At 42.3% G+C, this 25,919-nt stretch overlaps 1 protein-coding gene across 1 annotated transcript in view; it reads right to left on the bottom strand.

The window, feature by feature from the left end:
- ANGPT1 (angiopoietin 1) overlaps positions 1 to 25,919 on the bottom strand; it is a 213,040-nt gene that overhangs the window by 143,442 nt on the left and 43,679 nt on the right. The window lies entirely within an intron of this gene.

Here is a 25,919-nt window from a genome sequence, read left to right as displayed (position 1 = left end):
TCAGAATAGAAACTTGTTTACTGAGCTGATGACAGAGCCCTTCTTCAACAAGATGGCTGCTGCCACCACTCAGACTCAACAGTGACAGCCTGGGAAGCTGGGAAGCTTTAAAAAACAGACAGACATTTAGTAAGATTCTCTGTGACATCATTGCTTTGGGAAAAAGTAAGCAGGGCAAAGGAGAAGCTAAAGAAAAATACTCACTGTGGAAGTTTAGCATTGGCAACAATAAAAATATTTTCTTAAGAAATAAAGGAATAAATAAATAAAAATAAAAATATAATAATAAATAATAAAAAGCTAGAATTGAAGATATTCAGGCCTGATATTAAAGAAATCTGCTTGTAGCCTAATATGTTGGAGGGATTTTATTCTAGAAGAGTTTATGCTGCCAAGATCAACGCAATTGCAATTGTGTTGTATCTGCAATGGCCAGATTGTGACTCCTAACTCTAACATGAGTACTGCCACTGGCTTCATTTGAAAAAAAAAATCAGATGGATAACTGCTCACCAATGTGATTAAGGGACTCACAACCTGGAACTACGTAAACAGCCGCAAAAGATTACAGCTATTGGGGGTGAAACATTCTAAAAACCTTTGCAAATAGGGTGACTAGATAGCAAGGGTGTAAAATTGGGACAGGGATGAAGGGCAATAGATGTCTATATAAGACAAAATCCCCAATACTGGGACGTCTGGTCACCCTATTTGCAAATGTTATGCAATTTGCTTTTGTAAGATTTCCGATGCCTCCCTATGAACTGCTCAGGTCCAAGAATTTATTCAGATATTACACACAAGCATGGTTCCCACGGTTACTTTACTGTTGCTGCTTCTAGCACTTCAACTGACACTGTCTTCTGCTCAGAATAAATTCCAATCCATAAATACCCATAAAATAGAACCATATATAATATCACCACTATGTGCAGTTACAGATTTGACTATTTTTGCTATAGTGTATGAGGTTGTTCTCTTGTTACTGTTCAAATACATTAGGTCATTCATAAATTAAAACTTCTTGACATCCCCAGAGGGGGGCAGGAATGAGTGAAAAATCCCTATGTCCCTCCCCCCCTTCCCCGAGGACAGGCATTGCTATTGTGGGAGGTGCTTGCAGTGCTGCTTAAAAGGGGGTGTTGATCTCGATCACAACTCTGTAACCATGCAGAGGTCACTCCAAATCTGTCCCAGAGGGTTTAGCTGACAATGTTCAATAAGGAGAGGAGGTCTATACAGCTATAATGTGTCTTGGAGCCTTTTCAGCATTCTCTCTTCGTTTTTGGACATCTGTAGCTCATAACAAGTGCCAGATGTGCATCCAGTGCAATCAAAAATTCAAGTGGCTAAATATATACTGATATCATGGCAATTCGATGGGATAGTCCCATAGTGAACTTTTCTCTATTGAAATACATGAACAGGCAACATAGACCTTAACGGCAGATCAGAAGAGAGCCTCCAGTGTAGTAAGTAGCATGTTTCCCCACACTACTGTCTGTCCTTTTTGAAGTAGTCACATAATGAACCAAAAAATTCCTTGTTTTAGTACAATAAATATACATGTGAGACTTTGATTTTACTTAATTTCCACTCACAAATGTGTGACTTGGTAAGTGGACAGCAGTAGCGTAACACCCACAAGGATTGTTTGTAAAGCAGTACTTCCGTTCAAGCCATTCTTCTCCATATTTCTTCTACTGAGCATGAGAGAAAGCACAAAGATGCTTGATTGTAAATGGAATGTGGACGATGAAGGCTGGCATCCTGGGCTGAACAGAGGTGGGAACTGACCTTTTGATACTAGATGTGAGATGACAGGTGGGATGGGGATAGATTGTGAAGGGCCTTGACGGTGAAGACAAGTAACGTATGTTTCAGAAGACAGAGACGAGGGAGCCAGAGGAGGGATGCAAAGAGAAAGTTGTCACGGGGTCAAGGCAACAGGCTAGGAAAATGATCTTTATGATATGGATATGGACAGAGCAAGATTGCATTTCTCAAGGCCAGAGAGAAGGATGTTGCAGTAATCAGAACTCAAAATGATGAGAGCCTGGAGGAGAGCTTTTGCTAGGTGGATGGACAGCAAAGACTCTAGCTTCAGTATGTGATGAAGAAAGAATCTGCAAGACTTGGACATAGCCTGGACATGAGGCTCTAGGACGTGAGGACATAGCCTGGACGTAAGGACCAAATCGACGACTCCCATAATTGGAGAAGATGTAAAACTGACATTCTGATTACTTGCCTTCGTTAAAGATCTGATGGCACTTTTCACAAGCATATGAATGTGTTAACTCTGCTGTCCTTGCTAAATTTCATCAGGGTAATTACATTCTGCTTTCCTAAATCCCTCTGTGTTTACACATAGGTATGCTGTTAGTCATCTCCTGTGTTAACATGTTGTGTAATGTTATCCTGTGTTGTTAATTGTTGCTGCGTGTGTCACCAGAGGTATCTGCATGAATGGAGGGAGAGGGGGAGTAAGGATCCTTGCATATAGTTTGTTAAAATTGTGATTTTTTGAGATGGAAAGGCATTATAGAAATGCAAATGTATATCTATAGCTAGGGGGGAGCAGCAATATGGTCTAGTGGTCGCGGCACAGATCAGAATCTCCTGAGTTCTAAACCAGACTTTGCCACTGTCTCCCTATGTGGTCTTAAGCTACTCACTTAGCTTTATAAGCCTCCATTTCCCATCTGAAACAATGAAGATTAACTGGTTAATGTTTGGATCAGCCATCTGAAAATGTAAGGCTGAGTGCGAGTGCTAAGTATTATTTAAAAGCTCTTATTAAATGCTGTTATTCAGAAGTGGGCATTTCTCTGATGCAGCTAGTGGCAATGAAATGACTACCAAGTTCAGCAATCTTTTAAAAATTAATTTGTTCCCGAATAAGAACTTGGGGGACCAAAGCTCTCAAAACAAACCAGATCAGTTTAAAAAAAAAACTTTAAAATGTTTTAATTGGCCCTTGCAAATAGCTTTAAGTGCCAACATCAATGTACACTGCAGCTTCAGATGCTGAAGATTTCCTCCTAAAATATATCAAAAGGTATGTTTAGACTTAAAACACTTGAGCTTTTAAAGACACTTAGGATACGTCTAAACAGCCAGCAGCAGCACGTGGCAGCAAGTCAGAGGGTATGTCTACATTTCAGTTAAAAACCCACAGCTGGCCCATGCCAGTTGACTGGGGCACGTGAGGCTCAGGGTAAGAGGCTGTTTAACTACGGCATAGACATTCAGGCTTGGGCTGGAACCTGGGCTCTAGGATCTTGCAAGGCGGGAGAGTCCCAGATCTCGGACTGCACCCTGAATCCAAACCTCTACACCTCAGTTAAACAGCCCCTTAGCCCGAGCCCCTTGAGCCCGAGTCAGCTGGCACGGGCCAGCCATGGGTGGTTAATTGTAGTGTAGACATACCCACAGTAAACATACCCAGGGAGATGGGGTCAACAGGCTCAGGTCTGCAGGGCTCATGCTCTGGTGCTAAAAGCCCACTTCTGTCCATAGGTTTCAGCTCAAGCCACAATGCCTACACAGCCCTGTGAGCTTCCATCTGTCCAGCTGGGCTCCAAGACTCGTTCTGCGAGCTGTATAGGAATATCCTGAAAGCCCTGGAGACTGGTAACAATTTTTAAGCATTTTCTTTTTTAACCCCTGGATATTAATTTTATCTACACTGTCTGGATCATTTAGTCTGCATAGAAAATAAGAATCAGTGACTGACATAATCCCATTTATTTCCAAACTCTAATGAGTACTCTATTCCCTACTTAGGGCACTCACTGGGATGTGGGAGACCCTCAGATGAATCCTCATTCTGAAGCAAGGACTTACACCTAGCTCTCTTCCTGTCAGGTTAGCACCCTCACCATCAGTGTATAGGGTATTCGGGGGTGAGTGTTTCTCAATCTCTCCTGTTCCGCTTTGTATAAAATACTTGAGTCACTGGGCCAGAGAAAGAGAGCAAGAATGACTCTAGAGTCTTGCAGTTAGGGCACACACCTTGTAGAGGAGACACCAAGATTCCTAAGAGGTCTCCTACATCCTAGGTGAATGGCCTTATCACTGGGCTATTGGGCGTAAGGGTAGTGGCAGCAGTACCACCTCCTCTGGTTTTTATAATGATGCCTAAATCGTCTTGTGAATCTAGCCGGAAAAATCAAAATATTACGTTTTGATAATTGTCAAAACAAAAATTTCCAAAATTTCCAAAAATGTTTCTTTCTTCTTTTTTTGTTTCATCTGAAACAAATTGTCAAAACTGACCCAGATTCATTAAATGTTTCAATCAACCCAAATCTGCATTTTTTGGTGAAAAGAAGTTTTGCCCCCAAACTTTCAACATTTGCCAAATCATTCAGACTATTGTAGAGTTTTGTATAGCATCCATTGACATACTATCTAAATAGATGTTTTGAAGTATATGTAATTTATTATTAATATTACTAAAGAACAATTAATATCAAAATCTAAAATAAGGTAAATAATTTTTCAGTACTTCTTTTGGTCAAGAATACTATATTTCACAAAGGACACATAAAACTTGCAAAAGTGGCTGCATCTTTGCCACTTTTATTGCACTATAAATAAATGTGCAGTTTCACTGTACTCTCCAAATATCACAAGAGTAGGGAATAGGTTTTATATTCTCTAGACGAGAGTAGTATTTCATGGAATGACATCTTAGCCTAATTAAATACTGCATTTAACTTCAGAATATACTTTTAATCTTTTAGTGACCATACTCCAATTTTCCCTAATAGAGATTTGTATGTTGCATGATGAATGAGTTCAAAAATTTTTTGAAACCCTCCTTAAAAATACTTGGCTTTATCCATTAAAAATCCACTTACAATGCAGATCAGGTGTTCCTTGTCTTAATCTGTAGCTGAAGTCTGATAACCACACTCTGCTTCACTTTTTGGTAATAATGTCACAACTGTTGTTCTCATCACTTTCGGGCCAGAGGTGATTCAGAGTGGGAGGGAAGGCTGAATTCAATCTCCAAAATCTGCAGGACTGAATTTACTCCTCACTGCAAACCATAACAGGCCAGATTCTGCCACCCTTGCCCACAGAGGGCCAGATTCAGGAAAGCACTTACGCATGAGTGTTGGAAGGATGATCTAGTGGATAGAACACTGAACTGGGACTCAAGAGACTTGGGCTTAGTTCCCAGCTCAGACACAGTCTTTCTGTGTAACCTTTGGCAACTAACCCTACCCTGTACCTCCATCCCCCAGCTTTCAAATTGGGATAGTACTTCCCTACCTCAGAGGGGTGAGCAAGGATAAAAATCCATGAGTGATTGCGAGGTCCTCAGATGCTATGGTGACGAGGGCCATGCAAGTATGCGGATAGGATAACTCAGCACTTTTCATATCAGAAAATGAAAGGAAGTCAAAGAATGAATATCTGGAGGGGAGGAATTTTAGATCCAAAGTGTGGCTCTGCATACATACAGACCAATCCTGCAACCCCCGATGTCCCTCAAACACAGCAAACTCCACATTTCTACTGCTGAGGAGGAAGAATGGGCAGTGCAATAGAGAGGGCTCCAGGGCTATTGCATGGAGCACAGCAGGGGCCATATTGACAGTCTGTTAAAGTCATACCCAGTACATGCAACCAGACCTATATCAGTGCGTGCTGTGAGCTGTGCCTGCTTCTTCAATCCATTCCCTGCAAAAGCAACTGGCCTTCTGCATGATTCCATTGCCCCCTACTTCAGGCTTGTTACAGGGACCAGCTTAAGCATTACAATATCTCATTAAGATATGCTCCTACGCTATCAGCTAGATACTTACCTATCTTAGGTGCTTATGTAGCACCCATTACTGTAGGATCTGAGCATCTCACATTCTTTAATGTATTTATCTTCACAACATTTTTTAATGTATTGATCTTCATGAGGTAGTGACGTGCTACTATCCCCATTTTACAGAAGGGTAACTGAGGGTATGTCTACACTGTGTTAAAAACCACATGGCACTGAGCCTCAGAGCCCAGATCAGCTGACTCAGGCTTGTGGGGCTATAAAATTGCAGGGTAGCTATTCGGGCTGGACCTCACCCTTGTGCGGTCTCAGAGCCTAGGCCCCAGCATCTCCATTGCAATTTCATCGCTCCAAAGTCCAAACCAGCTGACGTGGGCCAGCCACAGGTCTATTATTGCAGCATAGACATACCTGATGTCACCAAGGCCACACATGAAGTCTATGGCAGAGGAGGGACTTAAGAACATAAGAACATAAGAAAGGCCGTACTGGGTCAGACCAAAGGTCCATCTAGCCCAGTATCTGTCTACCGACAGTGGCCAATGCCAGGTGCCCCAGAGGGAGTGAACCTAACAGGCAATGATCAAGTGATCTCTCTCCTGCCATCCATCTCCATCCTCTGACGAACAGAGGCTAGGGACACCATTCTTACCCATCCTGGCTAATAGCCATTTAACCAAGATCTCGCAAATCCTTGGCTATTGCCCTCACCGCTGGATCATCCTTCAACTTACCCATACTGCCGAAATGGGACATAAGAATTGGCTAGCAGCTGTATTCTGATACAGGTGAAATGTTACATCTTCCTAAGTTTATCAGACAGAACATGACTACTACATGGAAGACAGGCAAGGGACACAGAATAGTTAACAGAAATCTGATTCAATAACTTTAGCTGTGGAGACATATTCCTCCCCTAAGAACAGTGGTCAACTCTGTAGTAAATAACATCAGTGTGATTGTAGCTATATATATTTTCAAGGAATTTGGATCCACTGTATTGTTCTGTAAATATAATTAGCAAGGGACCAAACATTTGGACTTCAAATCCCAGTATGGAGCAGATTTTCAATAACATTCAAACTATTCTGACAGTTAAAACTATATGTTGTCAAAATCAAATGGGCATGGCACTTTCACACACAACACCCAAAAGAGCTGAAAGTTAGGGAGGCTTCCATTTATAAGTATGCTCTACATCTCAGCAAAAAACATTTATAACTTGCAGCCAGAGATACAAACTAAGTTAACTGAGGCAGACAAAACGTATAGCAAGCCATTTCTAACACTGACATGAGTTCATTATGCTTGGACGAGTTTCATTTCTTCTCCACACCAGTATATTTGAACTGCTGGAGTGCTGAAACACCATGAAGTAATCACCCAAGTGGGTTCTTAAACTGAATGTAAAAGTCTGTGGAACAAGCTTGAATGGCAATTCTGGAATACGTTTTATGTAACAAAATGAACACTAATTATGAAAAATCTTTCATTTTAATTGTATCCATTTTTCAACAATCTGCCAATAGTAATTTGCACATATTTCAAGTGACAAACTATAGAAATTAGTTTGGAGACAATAAGCTCCATAGCTAAGATTTGTAATTTGGGCATTTTTTAAAAGTTGTACAAACTTTAGAACATTTAGATGTCAGCAGAGTCTGAATGAGCTCTCCCCTGACATCTAGTGATGACCTTGGGGAAAAGCCTTCAGGAATACACTGTTTCTATCCATGCACCTACTCTGCCTAGGTGTGCAGCAGATGGAGCTGCTTTGCCCAAATGATCCATTTTGGCTGGTCTGGGGTTACAAATCACTCTAGTATTTGAATGCAGGGGTAATGAAATGTTTTTATCCTTATAGTAGGAGTAAAGGGCAGCAAAACTGTGCTTAGCATGCCCTGATGGAGGGGATAAGCAGGGAGTAGGGATATCAGACCCCAGTGAAGAGGAGAGGGGGTGGGAGCAGATGTTCGGAACTGGTGGTGGGACTCTCCTAAAGAGTCCTAGACACTATTTGACTGCTTCCTCGCCAGTGTTTAATGGCAGAGCTGAGTAGACCCAATTAAGGATCTCTCTTTTCAAAATCTGACATCAGGAATCATAACATTCAAAAACCAGTAGGAGAACACTTCAATCTCTCTGGTCACTCAATAACAGACCTCAAAGTGGCAATTCTTCAACAAAAAAACTTCAAAAACAGACTCCAACGTGAAGCTGCAGAACTGGAATTCATTTGCAAACTGGATACCATCAGATTAGGCCTGAATAAAGACTGGGAGTGGTTGGGTCATTACAAAACCTAAACTTAATTTTCCCAATACTAATTTCTCCCTACTGTTACTCATACCTTCTTGTCAACTGTCTGTAATCATAGAATATCAGGGTTGGAAGGGACCTCAGGAGGTCATCTAGTCCTACCCCCTGCTCAAAGCAGGACCAATCCCCAACTATTTTTCCCCCCAGATCTCTAAAAGGCCCCCTCAACAATTGAGCTCACAACCCTGGAATTAGCAGGCTAATGCTCAAACCACTGAGCTATCCCTCCCCCCGTGGACCACTCTCTTACCACTTCAAAAGTTATTTTTCCTCCCTTGGTATCCTGCTGATAATTGATTTATCTCCTTAGAATGACCTCACATTTGGTAAAGCAACCCCCATCCTTTCATGTATTTATACCTGGTCCTGTATGTTTCACTTCATGCATCTGATGAAGTGGGTTCTAGCCCACGAAAGCTTATGCCCAAATAAATTTGTTAGCCTCTAAGGTGCCACAAGGACTCCTCGTTGTTTTTTCCCTTTTCAGTAGGTGATTCCTACAGCTGTTGTCACTGCTGAGCAAGTCTTGGGGCTCAGCCTTAGACCTTGTGTGGGAACAGTGAAAGGCAATACAGAAACTGCACTGGCAGTGAGGTTCCCCACTACCCACGGGAATCACTGAGAGCTGTAGGTGGTGGAAGCTCAGAATGTGATGTCACAGCAGAGGTGGCAGCAGAGAGACAGGGGATAGCGGCAGCAGAGAAAGAGTGGTGGTGGCAGTGGTGAGCCAGTTGCAGAGGCTGCAGCAGCAGAGCCATTGCTCAATTCCCCTCTCTAGGGGTCAAACATGAACCCTGTGAACGCACCTCTGAACTCTGGGTGTTTGCTACCCAAGGCCAGCCAACTGTGAGTGGGCTGCAGCGGAGGGAGAGGGGAGTGATGTGTTAGAGGGACATTGTTTGTCAGACTTTCCCATTGCAGGTGGGAAACTGAGGCAAAGGACACTGCCCAATGTGTTGTGAAGTCAGGTTTGCTTATGCTCATATGATTTTGAAGGTGGCTGTGGTGTTTTCCCAAATAAATGCTTGGTTCCTTTTCATAAAAGTTCTCTATTGTTATACACAGACTCTGTGCTTGTTCTGAGAGGAGCACCAGGGTGGTGGTAAGTTGTCCCAGAGTACAGGCTGGGGGCTCAAACTGGTTCTGTTTTGTATTGTTAAGAGGAACCCTGGGCATTGAACCTGGCCCTTGCTGCTGCTGCCTCCACCCAGCAGAAGGGCTATATAAAAACTATGATAATCTGAGACTATTTACAACTGTATTTTCCTTTTTTTTAAAAAGTATAAATGAGTTTCTTTTTGTTAAATAATAAAAGTTCTTCTGAATTGTAATAAATGCAAAAACAAACCATCAAATCACATGTTAGTACAATATCCTGGAATATTTGAACATACACCGGCCTTATTCCCCTTTCAGGTTCCATATGGGTGCGAGGAGGATAGAGCACCAACTAATTACCCTAACACTGGCATAGTGTCAGCAAGTTGCTTGAGCACCAGAATATAAACGCTGTGGGCCCAGTCTTGCACATCTTACTCAGGCAAAATTCCTTGCTGCTGCCAATTGGCAGTTTTGTCTGAATAAGAACTGGCAACACTAACAGTGTCTTAATGACAGTACAGCTTATCAGCCCTAAAAATCATTTTATAAAATCTAAAACTGGCTCTGAAAAGCCCTGCCGCAGGACTGCATGGTCCCTTTAAGGCACTTGCATTGTGTGGGGCAGAACTACACAGACTCAGCAAGAGATGCAGGAGACACTGTACCTCTGGGAGCTCCCAAGCATGCAAGAGAAGTGCACACACTGCTACACATCTTAGGAGCATATAGCATGTGCTTCTGTTCCTGGGTAACTACCCCAGGGGAGAAAAAGGGGGTGGAGCCAAGTTCCTGACTAATGTACTCCCATTGCAGGGTAACTAGAATGCATGGGTACTCAGGGAGCATAAGGACTGCAGTTGTGCTCTTGTGCAAGGAATCTTGTGCAGGGAAAAGGGAAACTCACATAACACAAGAATCATCCAATGAAATTAATAGGCAGCAGGTTTAAAACAAAGAAAAGGAAATGCTTCTTCACACAACGCACCGTCAACCTGTGGAACTTGTTGCCAGGGGATGTTGTGAAGGCCAAAAGTATAACTGGGTTCAAAAAAAGAACTAGATAAGTTCATAGAGGATAGGTCCATCAATGGCTAGTAGCCAGGATGGGCAGGGATGCAAAACCATGCTCTGAAATGTCCCCAGGCTCTCTTTGCCAGAAGTTGATAATGGGCGACACGGGATGAATCACTTGATTATTACCTGTTCTGTTCATTCCCTCTGAAGCACCTGGCATTGGCCACTGTTGGAAGATAGGATACTGGGCTAGATGGACCATAGGTCTGACCCAGTACAGCCATTCTTACATTCTTCATGCCCTTCCTGTTGCTCACATGTGTAGAACCTGCCACAGCCTAGCCCCTCAGAATACAATTCTCCCACAGAAATGTAAAGAAAAGAGATCATAAATTCATCTGAATGATTTTTTTATTTACATGTATACCTGTCTTATCTACTCTCCCAAAATAAAGTGTCTGATCCTCTACTGCTTTACTTAGGGCAAAATTCCCATTGTTTTCAATAATGATTGTCGAGCATTCCCTACATAGTCACACTAAGGAGCAAATCCAGCTTCTCCATCAGTGGCAGATGCCCCCTTGTTGCTGAACTGATGCAGTCCGTTGGCCAAGAGGAAAAGGTCTGGGGTGGGGATATGGAATGCACAAGGGTGCACAGCCCCTGGAGGGTTCGGAACTCTGTTCCATGTAAAATCCCTGAGCAGAGGCATGCATGGGAAGTGGGAGGGAAAGAGACTGGAAGTGGGGATCTACTATTATTCAAATCCTGTTTCCCCATCCTTTCCTCCATGTGCAGGGAATGGATTAGCCTTAATCTATCAGCTGTAGAGCTGTTCTGTGGCCTAGGACCTGAGATTTCCTACCTGCATTTATCTGTCCAGTGTCCAAACCAGTTACTAGGGCTGGGCACTTGGTAAATGATCAGTCAGCATAGGTGCTGGAACTAGGGGTGCTGCCACACCCTGTGGCTTGAACTGGACTCTATTATACACAGGGTATACAGTCTGGTTCAATGGCTGTCAGCACCCCCACTATACAAATTGTTCCAGCACCCGTCAGTCAGAATGCCCCATTGATTTCAGTGGGAGTTTTGCCTAGGTAAAGATTACATGGCTAGTCCATAAAAAGGTAAATCAAATGGGAAAATCAGTATGGACACTTTGAATCACTTTGGCATTCATTTTAGGACATTCATTTGAGATAATGACCTGCCCTGAGGGTTTCCCTAAAGATGATCATTTTTATTGTAAATGCTAAATTCTGTCCACTCGGATTTGATCTTTCCCAGTCTCCATAGCAACGTGCCACAGAATAAAAGGTGGAATGACTGGTATGAATATGTTAATTATTTACTTTTTCAGTCCATTGATGCCATTTTGCATATTCTTCCATTCAACCCATTAAAAATGTCCTGTTGTTGCTATGCAATCACTGGACTGTGTGGAAAGGTAAACACTGAAGTCTTTATCCTTCTGGTAGCTGACAGCTTCTCTCATTTGGGAATGAAAATGATTGTCTTTCCCCCCCCCCCTTTTCTCCTTGTCAAATAACAATGGAGGCTGCATTAGTCACAGGACGCATGGAACTCTGCCAGGAAAAGAAAGTAATGCTTCTGTAGAAAACCTAATAAAAATGTCCACTAGGCTTTGAAACTGACCCTTATCACCAGCCAAACCAAAATGTAATTGGCAAAATGGAAAAAAAAAAGCAGAGCCTCACTTTGCTTCACAACTTTCAAAGAGCCTACAAACCTTGTTAAAATGTAGCAGCAGTGGCAAGTCCAGAGTCTTTGCCAAAGCCCTCCAGCAACATACTCCAAAAAGTCTGACGGAGAACAGGCTCGCATTGAAACAGCCTTGCTGGTAAGGTTAGCTTCTGTCAATATCTCCCTCAGTACAAACAGAAAAATTCTCTTTGATTTGTTTTCTTACTGAGATATCCTGTTGGATTTATTTCATCTGCAGTCCATAGGATCAGATCCTGCGGTCCTTTATTCAGACAAAATCCAGATGAAATCAGTGGGGGTTTTGCCTGACTGAGGAAAACAGGACTGGGACTTCCAGGATCCTGCTGTGTATTAGTTGTCACAAAAATGTTTTACTTATACCAACTATTATTCTGCTTGGTTTATTATAATATAATTAAGGGACAGATTGTATCCTCAGTTAAACCCAAGCAAAATCACTGAGGCTGATTCTTTACTGCCTTGCACCTTGTATAGTTATTTATGCCTGTACAAAGTAAGTGTAAAATGTCACCATTATGATTTATGCCAATGCCTGGATCTAATCCTTCTCCCAATGAAGCCAATGTCAAGGGATGTGGATTCTCCATCACATGAAGTGTTTAAATCAGGATGAGGAGTGAGATGGTGGCTACACTGAAGTCAAGTGGCACCCCGATGTCTTTCTAAGAATATATTCTAGCTCACTCATAAAATATGGGCTTGATGCAGGAATTCCTGGCCTGCATTGGGCAAATGGTCAGAATGACGATCACAATGCTCTCTTTGGGCCTTAAAAAAACCCCAATGATGACTCCATGAGAAACTAAGTGTTACAGGATCAGGACTTAGGCGATCCAAAAAAAAAAAAAGAACAAAAAAAAAGGCCACCCCTGCTTTACAGAGCAATAGCAAATAATGCTATCTTGCAAAATTATGCTCCAACTGGAACAATTCTTTTTTTATGGCTGAATGAGAAAAAAAATATTTTAACTATCTATCATGGTGACAGAGTAGCAAATAGATTTTGCTTGGGCTGGCAAATCTTCCTGATAATATTGCAAGCCTGACAATTATTTTTCATAGGCAAATACTGAGGCTCTGCCATTTGATTGAAGCCAACGGAATACTTGGAGGGTATGGTCTCTAGAATTGGGCCCCTCATTTTGTAACAGAGCTATCTTATTTTCCCCTGAATCTTTTTATTTGTGCTGGCCTTTGTTCATCATTTGTCCTGCTCTCTTTGTGGACCATGACTGCAGAATTTTAATGAGCTCCACGCAGAGCTCCTTTCTGAACTTGTTTTGCAAAGAGACTTGTCACACAGAGAAATTCCTTGTGTGCCACTGCTTTATTGTTTTTACGCAAGTTTAAGACAGTCTTGATTTCACTCCATACATTTCTCTATTTGATCCTACTGTACAGATACACCGTCCGCACCAGCCACTAAAAGAGCTCAGCGTGGTATTTATTCATGCTCACCTGCCTCTCTATCTCCTCAGGGCTCCATCATGCAGTGCTTAGTCAGTCAAAACTCCCATTGAAGCCAATGGAAACTTTTGCCTGAGTAAAGACTTCAGAACTGAGCTGTTATTGCGTCTGTCTATGGAACACTTAGCAATTCCCAGATATTGCTGGGCAACTCAGGGTAGTTGAAGAGTTTTTCCCTGTTTATGATTCCATAATAGTTGCCTAAATACATGGCAGATCATGAGTGGCTTTTGTGTGGGTGTTTAAGAGTAGGGAAGGGTGCAAGGAGTTTTCTCTGCCTCTGTGCCCCGCACAATAGCTGCTTATCTCTGCAATCCCTATCACTGTTGGGGATACACATTGCCAGGTCAGCTGAGGCTCAGCAGAGGTTGGCATGATCTGAGCACCTGATCTTGCACAGCATGGAATTTGGAGAAGGATCATGTCTCTTGGAGGTGCTACCTATTAAGATCTCCCTGCTGGTTTAAATTACAATGAAGTGTAAAATTAAACTGGAAAATGGCAATCATATGCTGATGAGGTCAGTCAAAATGATATTGTCGTCAGTGACCCCTCGAGGTTGAGGATGATCTTTCACAGGTTTTACTTTTCATGGGGCCTTTGGTAACTGAGGAGTCCAATCCTTGAGCCACAGGCCCGTTGGCAAATGTTGCAGGTGGTGTTGGAAGACAGGGTTGGGCTGTGATTGCTGCATGACAGTTGTCTTTCCTTTGTTTTCTGGCGTTTTTCTGCGACCAGGGCAAGGCGATTTTCCTCAAAGGTGAACATTCCTTCTCTGACAAGTCTTCGCCAGTTAGCCCTATCCTGGGCTGCTCGCTCCCAGTGAGTGGTGTTGATGCCACATCTCTTGATGTTTATCTTGACGGTGTCTTTAAAGTGTTTCTTTTGGCCTCATCATTTCCTTTCTCCTTTGGTGAGTTGGGCATACAGCAGTTGTTTTGGTAAGCGTACATCAGGCATGCGTACACAGTGCCTGCTCCACCTCAGCTGGTGCTGGATAAACAGGGCCTCAACACTGAAGATGTTGGCCTCTGTGAGGACACTGACATTAGTGCGATGATCTTTATGTTGAGGATTTTCTAAAGAAAGTGCTGGTACTGGCGTTCCAGGTTTTTGAGGTGTTTTCTATAGGTCACCCAAGTCTTGCAGCCATAGAGAAAAGTTGAGATTACGACCACTTTATAAACAAAGTTTAGTATGTGATCTGATGTGATTGTTGAACACCCGGTGAGACAGTTTGCCAAAGGCAAGGCTGGCACAGCGAATTCTGTACTGAATCTCGACGTCTATGTCTGCCCTCTGTCAGAGATGGCTGCCAAGATAGGCAAAGTATTCTACATTTTCCTGTTCTTCTTTGTCAATGTAGCTCTCCCTTGCTGGGTCTGATGATTGACCGGGGACTGGCTGGTGGAGAACTTTTGTTTTGCTGATGTTCAGAGTTAGCCCTAGGCTTTTGTAAGCTTCAGAGAAACAATTAAGGGCTGTTTGCAGATCCTTCTTTGAGTGTGCAACTACAGCACAATAATCTGCATACTGGAATTTGGTTATTGTTGCCGATATTACTTTAGTTCTGGCATGGAGACAAGAAAGGTTGAAGAGGTTGCCATCAATCCAATACTGGATGATAATGCCCTGAGGTAGACGGTCTTGGGTTAATGTTTTCATAGCTGCTAAGAAAATGGAAAAAAGAGTGGGTGCCAGTACACAGGCTTGTTTTACGCCAGTTCGGATGACAAAGGGCTCAGATGTAGAGCCACTGCACAGGATGGAGGCAGTCATCTGGTCGTGGAGGAGTCTTACAATGGTGATAAATTTGCTTGGGCAGACAAACTTTGACATGATTTTCCACAGAGCCTCCACAGAGTCGAAGGCTTTGGTCAGATCGATAAAGGCCATATACAGCTCCTGGTGTCTATGATATACAGAGAGCATAAAAGTACAGGAGATCAGGAATCGTAAGAATCTCTTACTAAAAGGAACCGTAGGGGTGTCCAAATCATGAGGACAACATCCATAGATGAGCAAATCACTTCTCATCAAAGAAATAATTGACTTGAACCTTCACCCCCAGTTCAAACCAAGCCATTTTGGAGATTTGTGCAAGCATACCTGCTATTATTTGTATTTTCTTGTTCCCCTCCACTTCCTGCTGGGCTCTGAGATGGAAGTGCCAGATATCTCACCTGTTCTCATGAGATTTCCAGTCCAATATTTAAGAACAATGCAGCCACTTTCTCAACTTGCTTAAGTTTGGCCAATAAATAATTGGCCTGATTTTCAGAGACCCAACAACACTATTTGAAATCAGTGGGAGCCCCTTTGAAAATCAGATCACCATATTTAAGTGCCTACATGTGGATGTAGGTGTCTAACTTTAGTCACCCAAATTTGAAAATTTCAGGCTAAAAGGGTTAAGAAACATCCAAACTTTGGAATGCTTCTCTGAACACAACATCCAACCCTTCTGAAGTTTGCCCAGGCTTCTGGAAACATCTAGTTTACATTAGGCACTTTCAGATGCTGAACAATCACTGGTATAGTCAGTCTTGTACTAAGAATCTGCCATCTTATTTTGCAAAGTCAATTTCACTTTACAGGAAAGTTAACTATTTTAACTTCTAAGTAGCAGATTTGAGGGAGCTGAGTAATAGGGAGGATATTGGATCTGCTTCAGTTAACTTGTGTCCTGATCCAGCAAACACATATCACTTTAAGCATGTGACTAGTCCCATTGACTTTAAAGTTAAACATTTAAATAAGGGCTTGTCTACATGAACATTTAGTTCATGGCAAGTTAGGGTGTGACTCTACCCTGCACTAGGCTGCCGTGGACAAACTGTGTGGACCTTGCTGTTATGCATTACCAGTTGGTTTATGCGCTTTGATTTAGTCCTTTTGGAAATGGGGCTAGTCAAAGCGCATTAACAAACTGTTGATGCACATCAGCAGGATCCATATGGACAGTTAGTCCACAGCAGCCTAGTGCGGGATAGACTCATACCCCATATTGCTGCAAACTAATGGTTTGTGTAGACAAGCCCTAAGTGTTTGGAGAATCAAGTACCGAATAACTTACCAAAGGTTTCAACCACATGATGGATATAGGGTAGAAGTCTCTAAATAGATTAGGAAATCTTGCATATTGTTGGCATACTGAATAAGGATTAAAACTGCCCTTGATCAGTGGAAGTGCTGCGAGCAGATGGAGATTGCTATTATTCCCCCACTTCTGTATTTTCATTGGGCCATTTTAGTTTGGTCATGTACCTGTCTATAACCCCAACAAATGCTTACATCCTCCATTTCCCTCTTCTGGCCACTGATTCCTTCATGGGACTCAACAAGTCTACTGTGCTTTGGCTGGAGTCATATAGAGTATTTATTCAAATAACAAAAGTTAAGATTTGCAGGGTTTAGGTGAGAATTGCACAACTCATTGCAGAGAATTCCCAAACCAGGGCAGATTTGAATAAAGCAGCTTGCCAAACAAAATAGAAAGAGCAGAGAACATTCAGAGATTCTAACTTCAGAATCTAACTTCAGAAGCTCTCTACACCAACATTCTACACAAAGATGGACTACAAGCTGTCAGGAATAGTATCCCCAATAATGTCATGGCAAACCTGGTGACTCCCCACAACTATTTCAGATTTGGGGACAATTTATACCTTCAAGTTAGCGGGACTGCTATGGGTATCCGCATGGCCCCACAGAATGCCAACATTTTTATGGCTGACTTAGCACAACGCTTCCTCAGCTCTCGTCCCCTAACGCCCCTACTCTACTTATGCTACATTGATGACATCTTCATCATCTGGACCCATGGGAAGGAGGCCCTTGAGGAATTCCACCAGGATTTCAACAATTTCCACCCCACCATCAACCTCAGCCTGGACCAGTCCACACAAGAGATCCACTTCCTAGACACTACAGTGCTAATAAGTGATGGTCACATAAACACCACCCTATACTGGAAACCTACTGACCGCTATACTTACCTACATGCCTCCAGCTTTCATCCAGACCACATCACACGATCCATTGTCTACAGCCAAGCTCTAAGATACAACCGCATTTGCTCCAATCCCTCAGACAGAGACAAATACCTACAGGATCTCTATCAAGTGTTTTTAAAACTACAATACCCACCCGGGGAAGTGAAGAGACAGATTGACAGAGACAGAAGGGTACCCAGAAGTCACCTACTACAAGACAGGCCCAACAAAGAAAGTAACACAATGACACTAGCCATCACCTACAGCCCCCAACTAAAACCTCTCCAGTGCATCATCAAGGAACTACAACCTATCCTGAAGGATGATCCCTCACTCTCACAGACCTTGGGAGACAGGCCAGTCCTCGCTTACAGACAGCCCCCCAACCTGAAGCAAATACTCACCAGCAACTACACACCACACAACAAAAACACTAACCCAGGAACTAAACCCTGCAACAAACCCTGGTGCCAACGCTGTCCACATATCTAATCAAGGGACACCATCATAGGACCTAACCACATCAGCCACACCATCAGGGGCTCATTCACCTGCACATCTACCAATGTGATATATGCCATCATGTGCCAACAATGCCCCTCCGCCATGTACATTGGCCAAACCGGACAGTCTCTACGCAAAAGAATAAATGGATACAAATCTGACACCAGGAATTATAACATTCAAAAACCAGTAGAAGAACACTTCAATCTCCCTGGTCACTCATTAGCAGACTTAAAAGTGGCAATTCTTCAACAAAAAAACTTCAAAAACAGACTCCAATGAGAAACTGCAGAACTGGAATTAATTTGCCAACTGGACACCATCAAATTAGGCCTGAATAAAGACTGGGAGTGGATGGGTCATTACAAAAACTAATTTCCCCATACTAATTTCCCTCTACTGTTACTCACATCTTCTTGTCAACTGTTTGAAATGGGCCACCCTCATTACCACTACAAAAGTGATTTTTCCTCCCTTGGTATTCTACTGTTAATTGATTTGTCTCGTTAGCACTGACCCCGCACTTGGTAAGGCAACTCCCATCTTTTCATGTACTGTGTATATATACCTGCTACTGTATTTTCCACTGCATGCATCTGATGAAGTGGGTTTTGGCCCACAAAAGCTTATGCCAAATAAATTTGTTAGTCTCTAAGGTGCCACAAGGACTCCTTGTTGTTTTAAATTCAGAAGGACCATTGTGATCATCTAGTCTGACTTCCTGTACCACACAGGGCATAGAATTTCCCCAAAATAATTCCTAGAGCAGATCTTTTAGAAAAACATCCATTCTCGATTTAAAAGTTGTCCATGATGGAAAATCCCCCATGACTCTTGGTAAATTGTTCCAATGGTTAATTACCCTCACTGTTAAAAATGTATTCCTTACTTCCAGTTTGAATTTGTCTATTTCAACTTCCAGTCATTAGATCATGTTTTCTCTTACCTTGCTAGATTGAAGAGTCCATTATTAACTATTTGTTCCCCATGCAGATACTTATAAACTAATCAATTTACCCCAACAGCTAGACCATATGAACTATGACAAAAGGTAAAGAGCATATTTCAATCTATAAAGAGAAAATTAGAAGTCGGGATGCCTGTTCAGGATTTGAAAGAGGTATTTCCTAAATAAAGGGATGGGGATTGTCTTAATTTAAGGGAAATACTTGATACTCAGAATTTCTTGTTTTGTCCTTGGTACACTTCTTCAAACTCTGATCACTAGATGTGAGTAAGTGGGCAGAACATCAGTTGAGATACAGTATTATACAGTATATAAAAATTGTTTTAGTTTTGCTTGTTTTACTCTTTTCCAAATTTCAGCTCTATTGAGTACAACTATAGCTTCATGTCTTTAACGAATACACTAAGACAAGTTATATAGCTAGATGACCAAAAGAAAAAAAATAGAAATTCAAAAATGCTTAGATAAATCTGAAGTTGCTCAGCTCAGCTAATTACAGTTATTTATTAAGTACACAGCTGAGTTATTCTTTAGTTCAGATATTCAGGAACCAGATGGCTCCTATCAACAGAGTTAAATATAAACGAAGACCTTCTTCTGAAGCATCTGGTACTGGCAACTGTCAGAAACAGTGCCAAGCTACAACATTCAAATCCAGATCTGGATTCTGAGTGCTTCTGTCCCAAAACTTTGGGAATCAAAAGTACCTTTTACTGTACTATAGAATTTGGATTTTGACTTGGGTTCAGATTCCAAACCCAGATTCCCAACCCCAAGAAGTGTGTCGGTGTTGAGATCTAGAGTTTTGGTTTGGGTCCCTCACCACTGAAGGTTTTTTAAATGCCAAAGGGAAGCTAAAAAAAATCAGTTATGTTAGACTTTAATTTGTTATTTGAATTAATTAGATTTTGGATTTTATACTGTATCTCAGTATTCACAGCTCTCCACTAAAGGTATAAAGCGCATGTTTGACGATTTTATGAACCTGACATTGTTAATCCCTGCTGTCCTTGCTCTCCTCTTAGTTAGTGCCTGGTGCAGCTCTTGATATGGAGTGGATAGACTCCCATTCATGTCACTGGGATTTGAATTAGTCTCTGCTTCTTTTTATTGAGAAAATATCCTTCAAAGTGTTATTTTCAGTGTTTTGGTGCAGTGTTAACCTTCTATTTTGACTCTCAGTGAGGCACTCAAGTTTGGCCTTGACACCTTAGTATTCAGAATATCATCAAGATTTAATACACTCCAATTAATTAGACAATCTCCAATTGGATGAGTAGCTGAACTTTAAAAAAAAAAAAGGTTTACTGGTCATCAACGAGCGGAATGGGGAGACGGTGGACTCCACTGATGGTAAAACTCAGTTTATAGACTGAAAGTCTGGAATTATTTCAATGTACTACATTGGTCTAACTGTAATGTTTGTTCTCATATTGAGACACCACTTAAGAGAGACAAGTTCTGGCAGGTGCTGAACATAAGGTAACCTGTGCACTGATCAGCGGCGGCTCCAGGCATCAGCACTCCAAGTGCGTGCCTGGGGCGGCAAGCCGCGGGGGGCGCCCTGCCAGTCCCTGCGAGGGCGGCAGTCAGGCAGCCTTTGGCGGCATGCCTGCGGGAGGTCTGCTGGTCCCGCGGCTTCGGCGGCAATTCGGTGGCGGGTACGCCGAAACCGCGGGACCGGCAGACCTCCCGCAGGCATGCCGCCGAATCTGCGGGACTGGGGACCTCCTGCAGGCATGCCGCTGAAGGCAGCCTGCCTGCCGTGCTTGGGGCGGCAAAAAAGCTAGAGCCGCCCCTGGCACTGATGAGGAATTATAGAGGAGATACCACCTTTCTCATCACGGTTCTTCTCAAAGTCCATGGAGAGATCACTTTGCAGGCCTCTGCACTAGGAGAGCCAAGAGAGAGAATTCTGGGGCAGCCGTGAGGGGTCAGGTAAGGTCTGTATTTTCCTATTCTCTGAACAGACTATCCATGCTCCTGGTAAGAATTATATGCACAGAATTTTGGAACAATATAAAGATGTGTCTGCAATGTACACAGTGGTTGCCATTAAAAGTTAATATTTAGCAAAATTTACTACATTGTAGTGTCTGAAATACCAAAATATTTCCCCATACTCAGAATAAGAAAATACTATGGTATCTGAGATTTAGTGTGCAGGAAATACAGAATTTAAATGATACCCTCTGCAGTATTCCTCGCCCCAATGGTTCAGAAATTGAGAGTCTATTCTCCAAAAATCATGAGATAAAAACTGAAAATTGATTGTTATTTTTCATGTTGCCCTTCTGTATTTTAGGGTTTAGGGTACCCAGGGGTCACTTTTTCAAGCTTTTCTCCTCAATCATGAGGGCCAGATAACTTACTTTTAAATTTGTATATGAAAGAATCAGCTTTCATTGTCATATGACACTAGGAGCTGAGGCTTTGAGAAAAATAATCAAAAAATGTGAGGCTCGCAATAAAATCATGGGAGTTGGGAATACTGCTTCTGTATGTATTTGAGTTCACTTTTTGACCATGAGTTTGTTCCATATGTAGTGAGGTTGTACTGTGGATACAATGATTTGCCTATTAATTAGTTTTAGGAAGTTCAGGAATGTGATGAAGAGATCTGAACTGCTTTTGAATACCTATGAAATTCATATACAATACAGTGTGTAGCTTTCAGCTGCAGGGCTAATAAATAAACCAACATGTTGATTCTGCATTCTACTGACCAACCTTTTAAAATCATTAATGACATATAATTGCTCTAGAATCATAGAATATCAGAGCTAGAAGGGACCTCATCTAGTCCAACCCCATGGACAAAGCAAGACTAATCCCCAGACAGATTTTTGCCTCAGATCTCTAAATGGTCCTCTCAAGGATTGAACTCACAACCCTGGGTTTAGGAGGCCAATGCTCAAACCACTGAGCTATCCATCCCCCATGCACACAGAGTTTTCAAAGTACTTGTGTGTTTAAATATAAATTATTACATCAAGCACACAAACTATATACACTCTCAGTGTCATCACAAATCTCCTGGGCACTGTATACAAGGATTGATCATTTTAGTAAGAAAAACAAAACAAAACAAAATCAAACCACCACTTTCTGCTGTATTAAACCACTGCAGCCGACCAAGAACTAATTAGCTGCTGTAGTATTATAAAAATACAACATTACATTTCACAGATTATAAATCAGAATAAGAATTCAATAGCTGGTCAGCAAAAGGGGTTCAAGTTGTACTAACCTTGTCCCAGAAAAAGAAACTGGAGAAACTGCTATAGTGTCTCATTTGTTCTCTGTTAATTTAGTGTATCTGGACAGGCGGTGTCTTGTTGTACCCTGCTATCCAGAACTAATTAATCAAAATAACTAGTAATTTAAAACATCTTAAACTTCTATCTAATTATGGCTACAGGGTGTGAGCTGAATTTGAAAGCAGAAGTTCTCCGGGAAGTTTTGGATTCAGGTGTTTTATAAGTAAATAATAAATATTTGATTGTTCATAGTGAGCCTAAACAGAGCATATTGTGTATCTCCTGTGTCACTCAGCTCCACATTGCAGGCCAGATGGTGAATCTCAAAAAGCTTCGGCTTTCATCAGGGCTGCAAGACTTCCAGGGCTTGCTTCTTTGCTTCTTTTCCCAGTGTACCCAGATACACTTAAGTAAAGTAGATGTAGAATGCTACCATTCTGATTGATTCTCGGTCCAATAGGATTTTTGTTAATCACTGCAGTCGGTCAGAAACCAATCTGACATTTCACCTGAAAGCAGGCACATTCTGCAGCAGAGCCCAAAGTCATCCAGTCCCCCCGGTCCCCACATTCATTCTGCTTCCACATTCCAATCAGCTGTTTGGCGCCGCAAGCCTGGGAGGGAGAGAAGCAGAGCAGGGCGGCATGCTCAGGGGAGGAGGCGGAGCAGAGGTGAGCTGGGGCGGGGAGTTCCCCTGCGTGCCGCTCCCCACCCCCTTACTTGCTGCAGGCAGCCCTCTCCACGACCCCCTGCCCCAGCTCCCTCCGCCGAAATGCCGACGACGACCGGGGTGGCCGAAGATCCAGCCGCCGCGGTCACCGCCGAAGAAAATGCCGCCCCCCAAATGCTAGCGCCCTAGGCGACCACCTAGGTCGCCTAATAGGTTGCACCAGCCCTGAGCTTATGCTCAAATAAATTTGTTAGTCTCTAAGGTGCCACAAGTACTCCTGTTCTTTTAGTGGATACAGACTAACATGGCTGCTACTCTGAAACCAATAATTATGAATGGCAGCTTAGTTTAGTTAATGTATAGTATGTGTAATGCCAGCCTCCTGGGTGGGTTGTTGACAACAGGAACTGAACCTGGGATTTCTTGCTCTTAATTCAGGAGCTTCTACTACCTGAGCTAAACCACCCAGCTTTATTAGCTGTACCTGTAGCAGGCTCTTCAATTTCTACTTGCCTAGCCAGCACTAGAAGGAAGCAGAGTGCCACAGGACCAGGCATGACTTATGTACTCCACCTGGCTGGGGAAGCACATCCCAAGCTTCAGAGGCATCCCAGTTCAACTCCTCCTACAGGCCACCACTTGTAACACCAACACGCCTGAGTGGGTCAGCAACAGCAGGGATTGACCCTGGGACCTAGGCATGGCTTACATATGGTACTTAGGTACCGACATATTGGGTCAGCCCCAAGGTTCATTTAGTCTAGTCTCCTGTCCCTGAGCCTAGCCAGTACCACATGCTTCAGAGGAAGGTATAAGAACTTTGCAGTAGGCAGATGTGGGATAATCTACCCTGCACATTGGATCTCATCCTGATTCTTAATAGTTTAAGACTGGCTGAAGCCCTAAAGCCCTAAACCCTTCCAAAAATTTTTCATCATTAATTATGTAATGTAATGTAAGAACATAAATTGAGCAGGGAGGAGCATAATTGGAAGCACTGAAATACAGCGAGAAGGAGATAGTTGAAAATCAGAAATGCCAAGAAAGCATTAAATGTGATATGAAAAAGCAAAGTAGAAATGAGCTTGAAAAGTAATAACATGACACCCAAAAGAGAATGATATATTGAGCTATAGATGCATTGGTGTGTATATTATAGCATGTAAACCAAGGAGCCACTTTTTACAGTGGTTGTTGACTGTAACAGAGACTTTTGGCCAAGATTTCCAAAAGTGACTAGTGATTTTATGCCTTGATTTTTGGAATGACCAACTACAGACATGTTAAAGAGACCTGATTTCTGAAAGGTAGGTGCTCAGCACTTTCTGAAAAACATGCTCCACTTTACTCTGGCCCTTAAGGTCAGGTAATTTATAAGGACCATTACCTACCTTTAAACTTTGTACAGACCTCCTATTTTTATCATTGGGGAATCTGCTGTGGAACAAGGCTAGTACATAGTGGTAATTTTGTAGAGCTGGCCTGTGGGCCACATTAAAATCATGTAACTCTGTCTAGTGAGAGTCTGAATTAGTCTCTGGAATAATGGTTGAATCTCTGACACTGAGGATCTGTGGACCATCTTCATCCCATCTATGGAGTCCTATGTATCCAGGAAAGATGGACTCAAATCAAAACTCCAGGCTTGAGCACCCCACACATTTTGTGGAAATTTGTCTGCAGATTTAGACCTTTTCTAAATTTAGCAGTTATAGCTAAATGCCGCTCTGGCATATCCACATGGATGACTCAGTATTCTTCTATCATGTGAGACTGAATTTCTCATCTTCCCCTCCCAAAGCTGTCCCACTCTTCCCATCCTTTGTTACTTCTAAGATATCCATTATCCAGAGTTGTAATCTCTCTATTCCACAACATGTTGAGATACAAGTAGTCCACATGAGAAAATAAGAGGAGGTCATGGGGAAGAGAGATCTGCAGTGCGTCTAGACTGAACCTTTAGTTAGTTTAGTTTAGTTAATCTGTCTGAATTGTACCTGCTGTTTCTGCTATAGATTGTTATTTTCCCTACAGTGTCCACCTGTGGGCTTGTAAAATTATGAGCATACTGGGTATGTTCAATAAATATTAAATAAAAAATGGCTTATGTTACCTATGTCATTTACTATTAATATTCCCTCCTGCCCCACTCAAGTATCTGTATAAACTTGGCAGTTACAGAAGAGGGTATATAGGGAAATAGAGAGCCAATAGAAATGGGCACAATACAAATATAGAAATGGGCACACTATAAATATCTAGAGAGTGTTACAAGAATGTTCTGCAAATTAAAAATGTCTGCATATACATAAGTAGTTAGTTAATAGATCAGGTGCCAGTGGATGGCATTCAAGCATATGTAGTCTAGTTTCTGGGTTTTGTAGAACCAGTAAAACTACTTGTTGTGCACTGCAAATGGCTACTTGTGTGCAGTGCTATATGGAGACATAACAGAGAAAGTGTATGGAGAGGAATGGAGAGAATTATTAAAAACCAGGAGGACATTAGCTAAAGTGACCAAGTTATACACTTCCTTCTTTCACATAATGCATGTTAAGAAGCACTGACGCCTCATGACTGCTCTAACTTGGTTTGCTTGGTAACAGCCTTCGTGGGGCCATATTGCCAGAGCACTCTCCCTTCTCTCCAGTAATGCCTTTCCCATGATGGGAGAGTAGGGAAGAGAAGTTAGTGTCTATGGATTCCTTAGGCTGGGGAAATCCCCAGCTGGCCCATTAACCATCTAAGCCAAGAATCTAGGCCCAGGTTCACTAAATAATACATCAACTCTTGTCCTAGAAGTCTGTACAAACAAAAATGTAAATGTGAAATTGACTGCTGTTGACCAACTCTAGTTTTTGTTTCTGGTTTTGTTTGCAGTGTCCAGTTTCTTACTCATGAATTTAACTCCGTTACACCTGGTGTAATTGGCAGTCCAAGGCAGTAGAGGTGAGGAGAGCTGTTTTGCAGCAAAAGCCCTTGACAAGTTAATTTAAGATAAAGGAAGAGGATATAAAGATGATTCATTCTATCTTTCACCTTCGTTCAACCTGCTGTTAGCTGCTTCTCCTGCTTTACCGGC

This window comes from Emys orbicularis, chromosome 2 (assembly GCF_028017835.1).
Source record: "Emys orbicularis isolate rEmyOrb1 chromosome 2, rEmyOrb1.hap1, whole genome shotgun sequence".
NCBI lineage: Eukaryota > Metazoa > Chordata > Testudines > Emydidae > Emys > Emys orbicularis.
The sequence above is the reverse complement of the archived record's forward strand: the minus strand, read 5'-3'. Positions and strand labels throughout refer to the sequence as shown.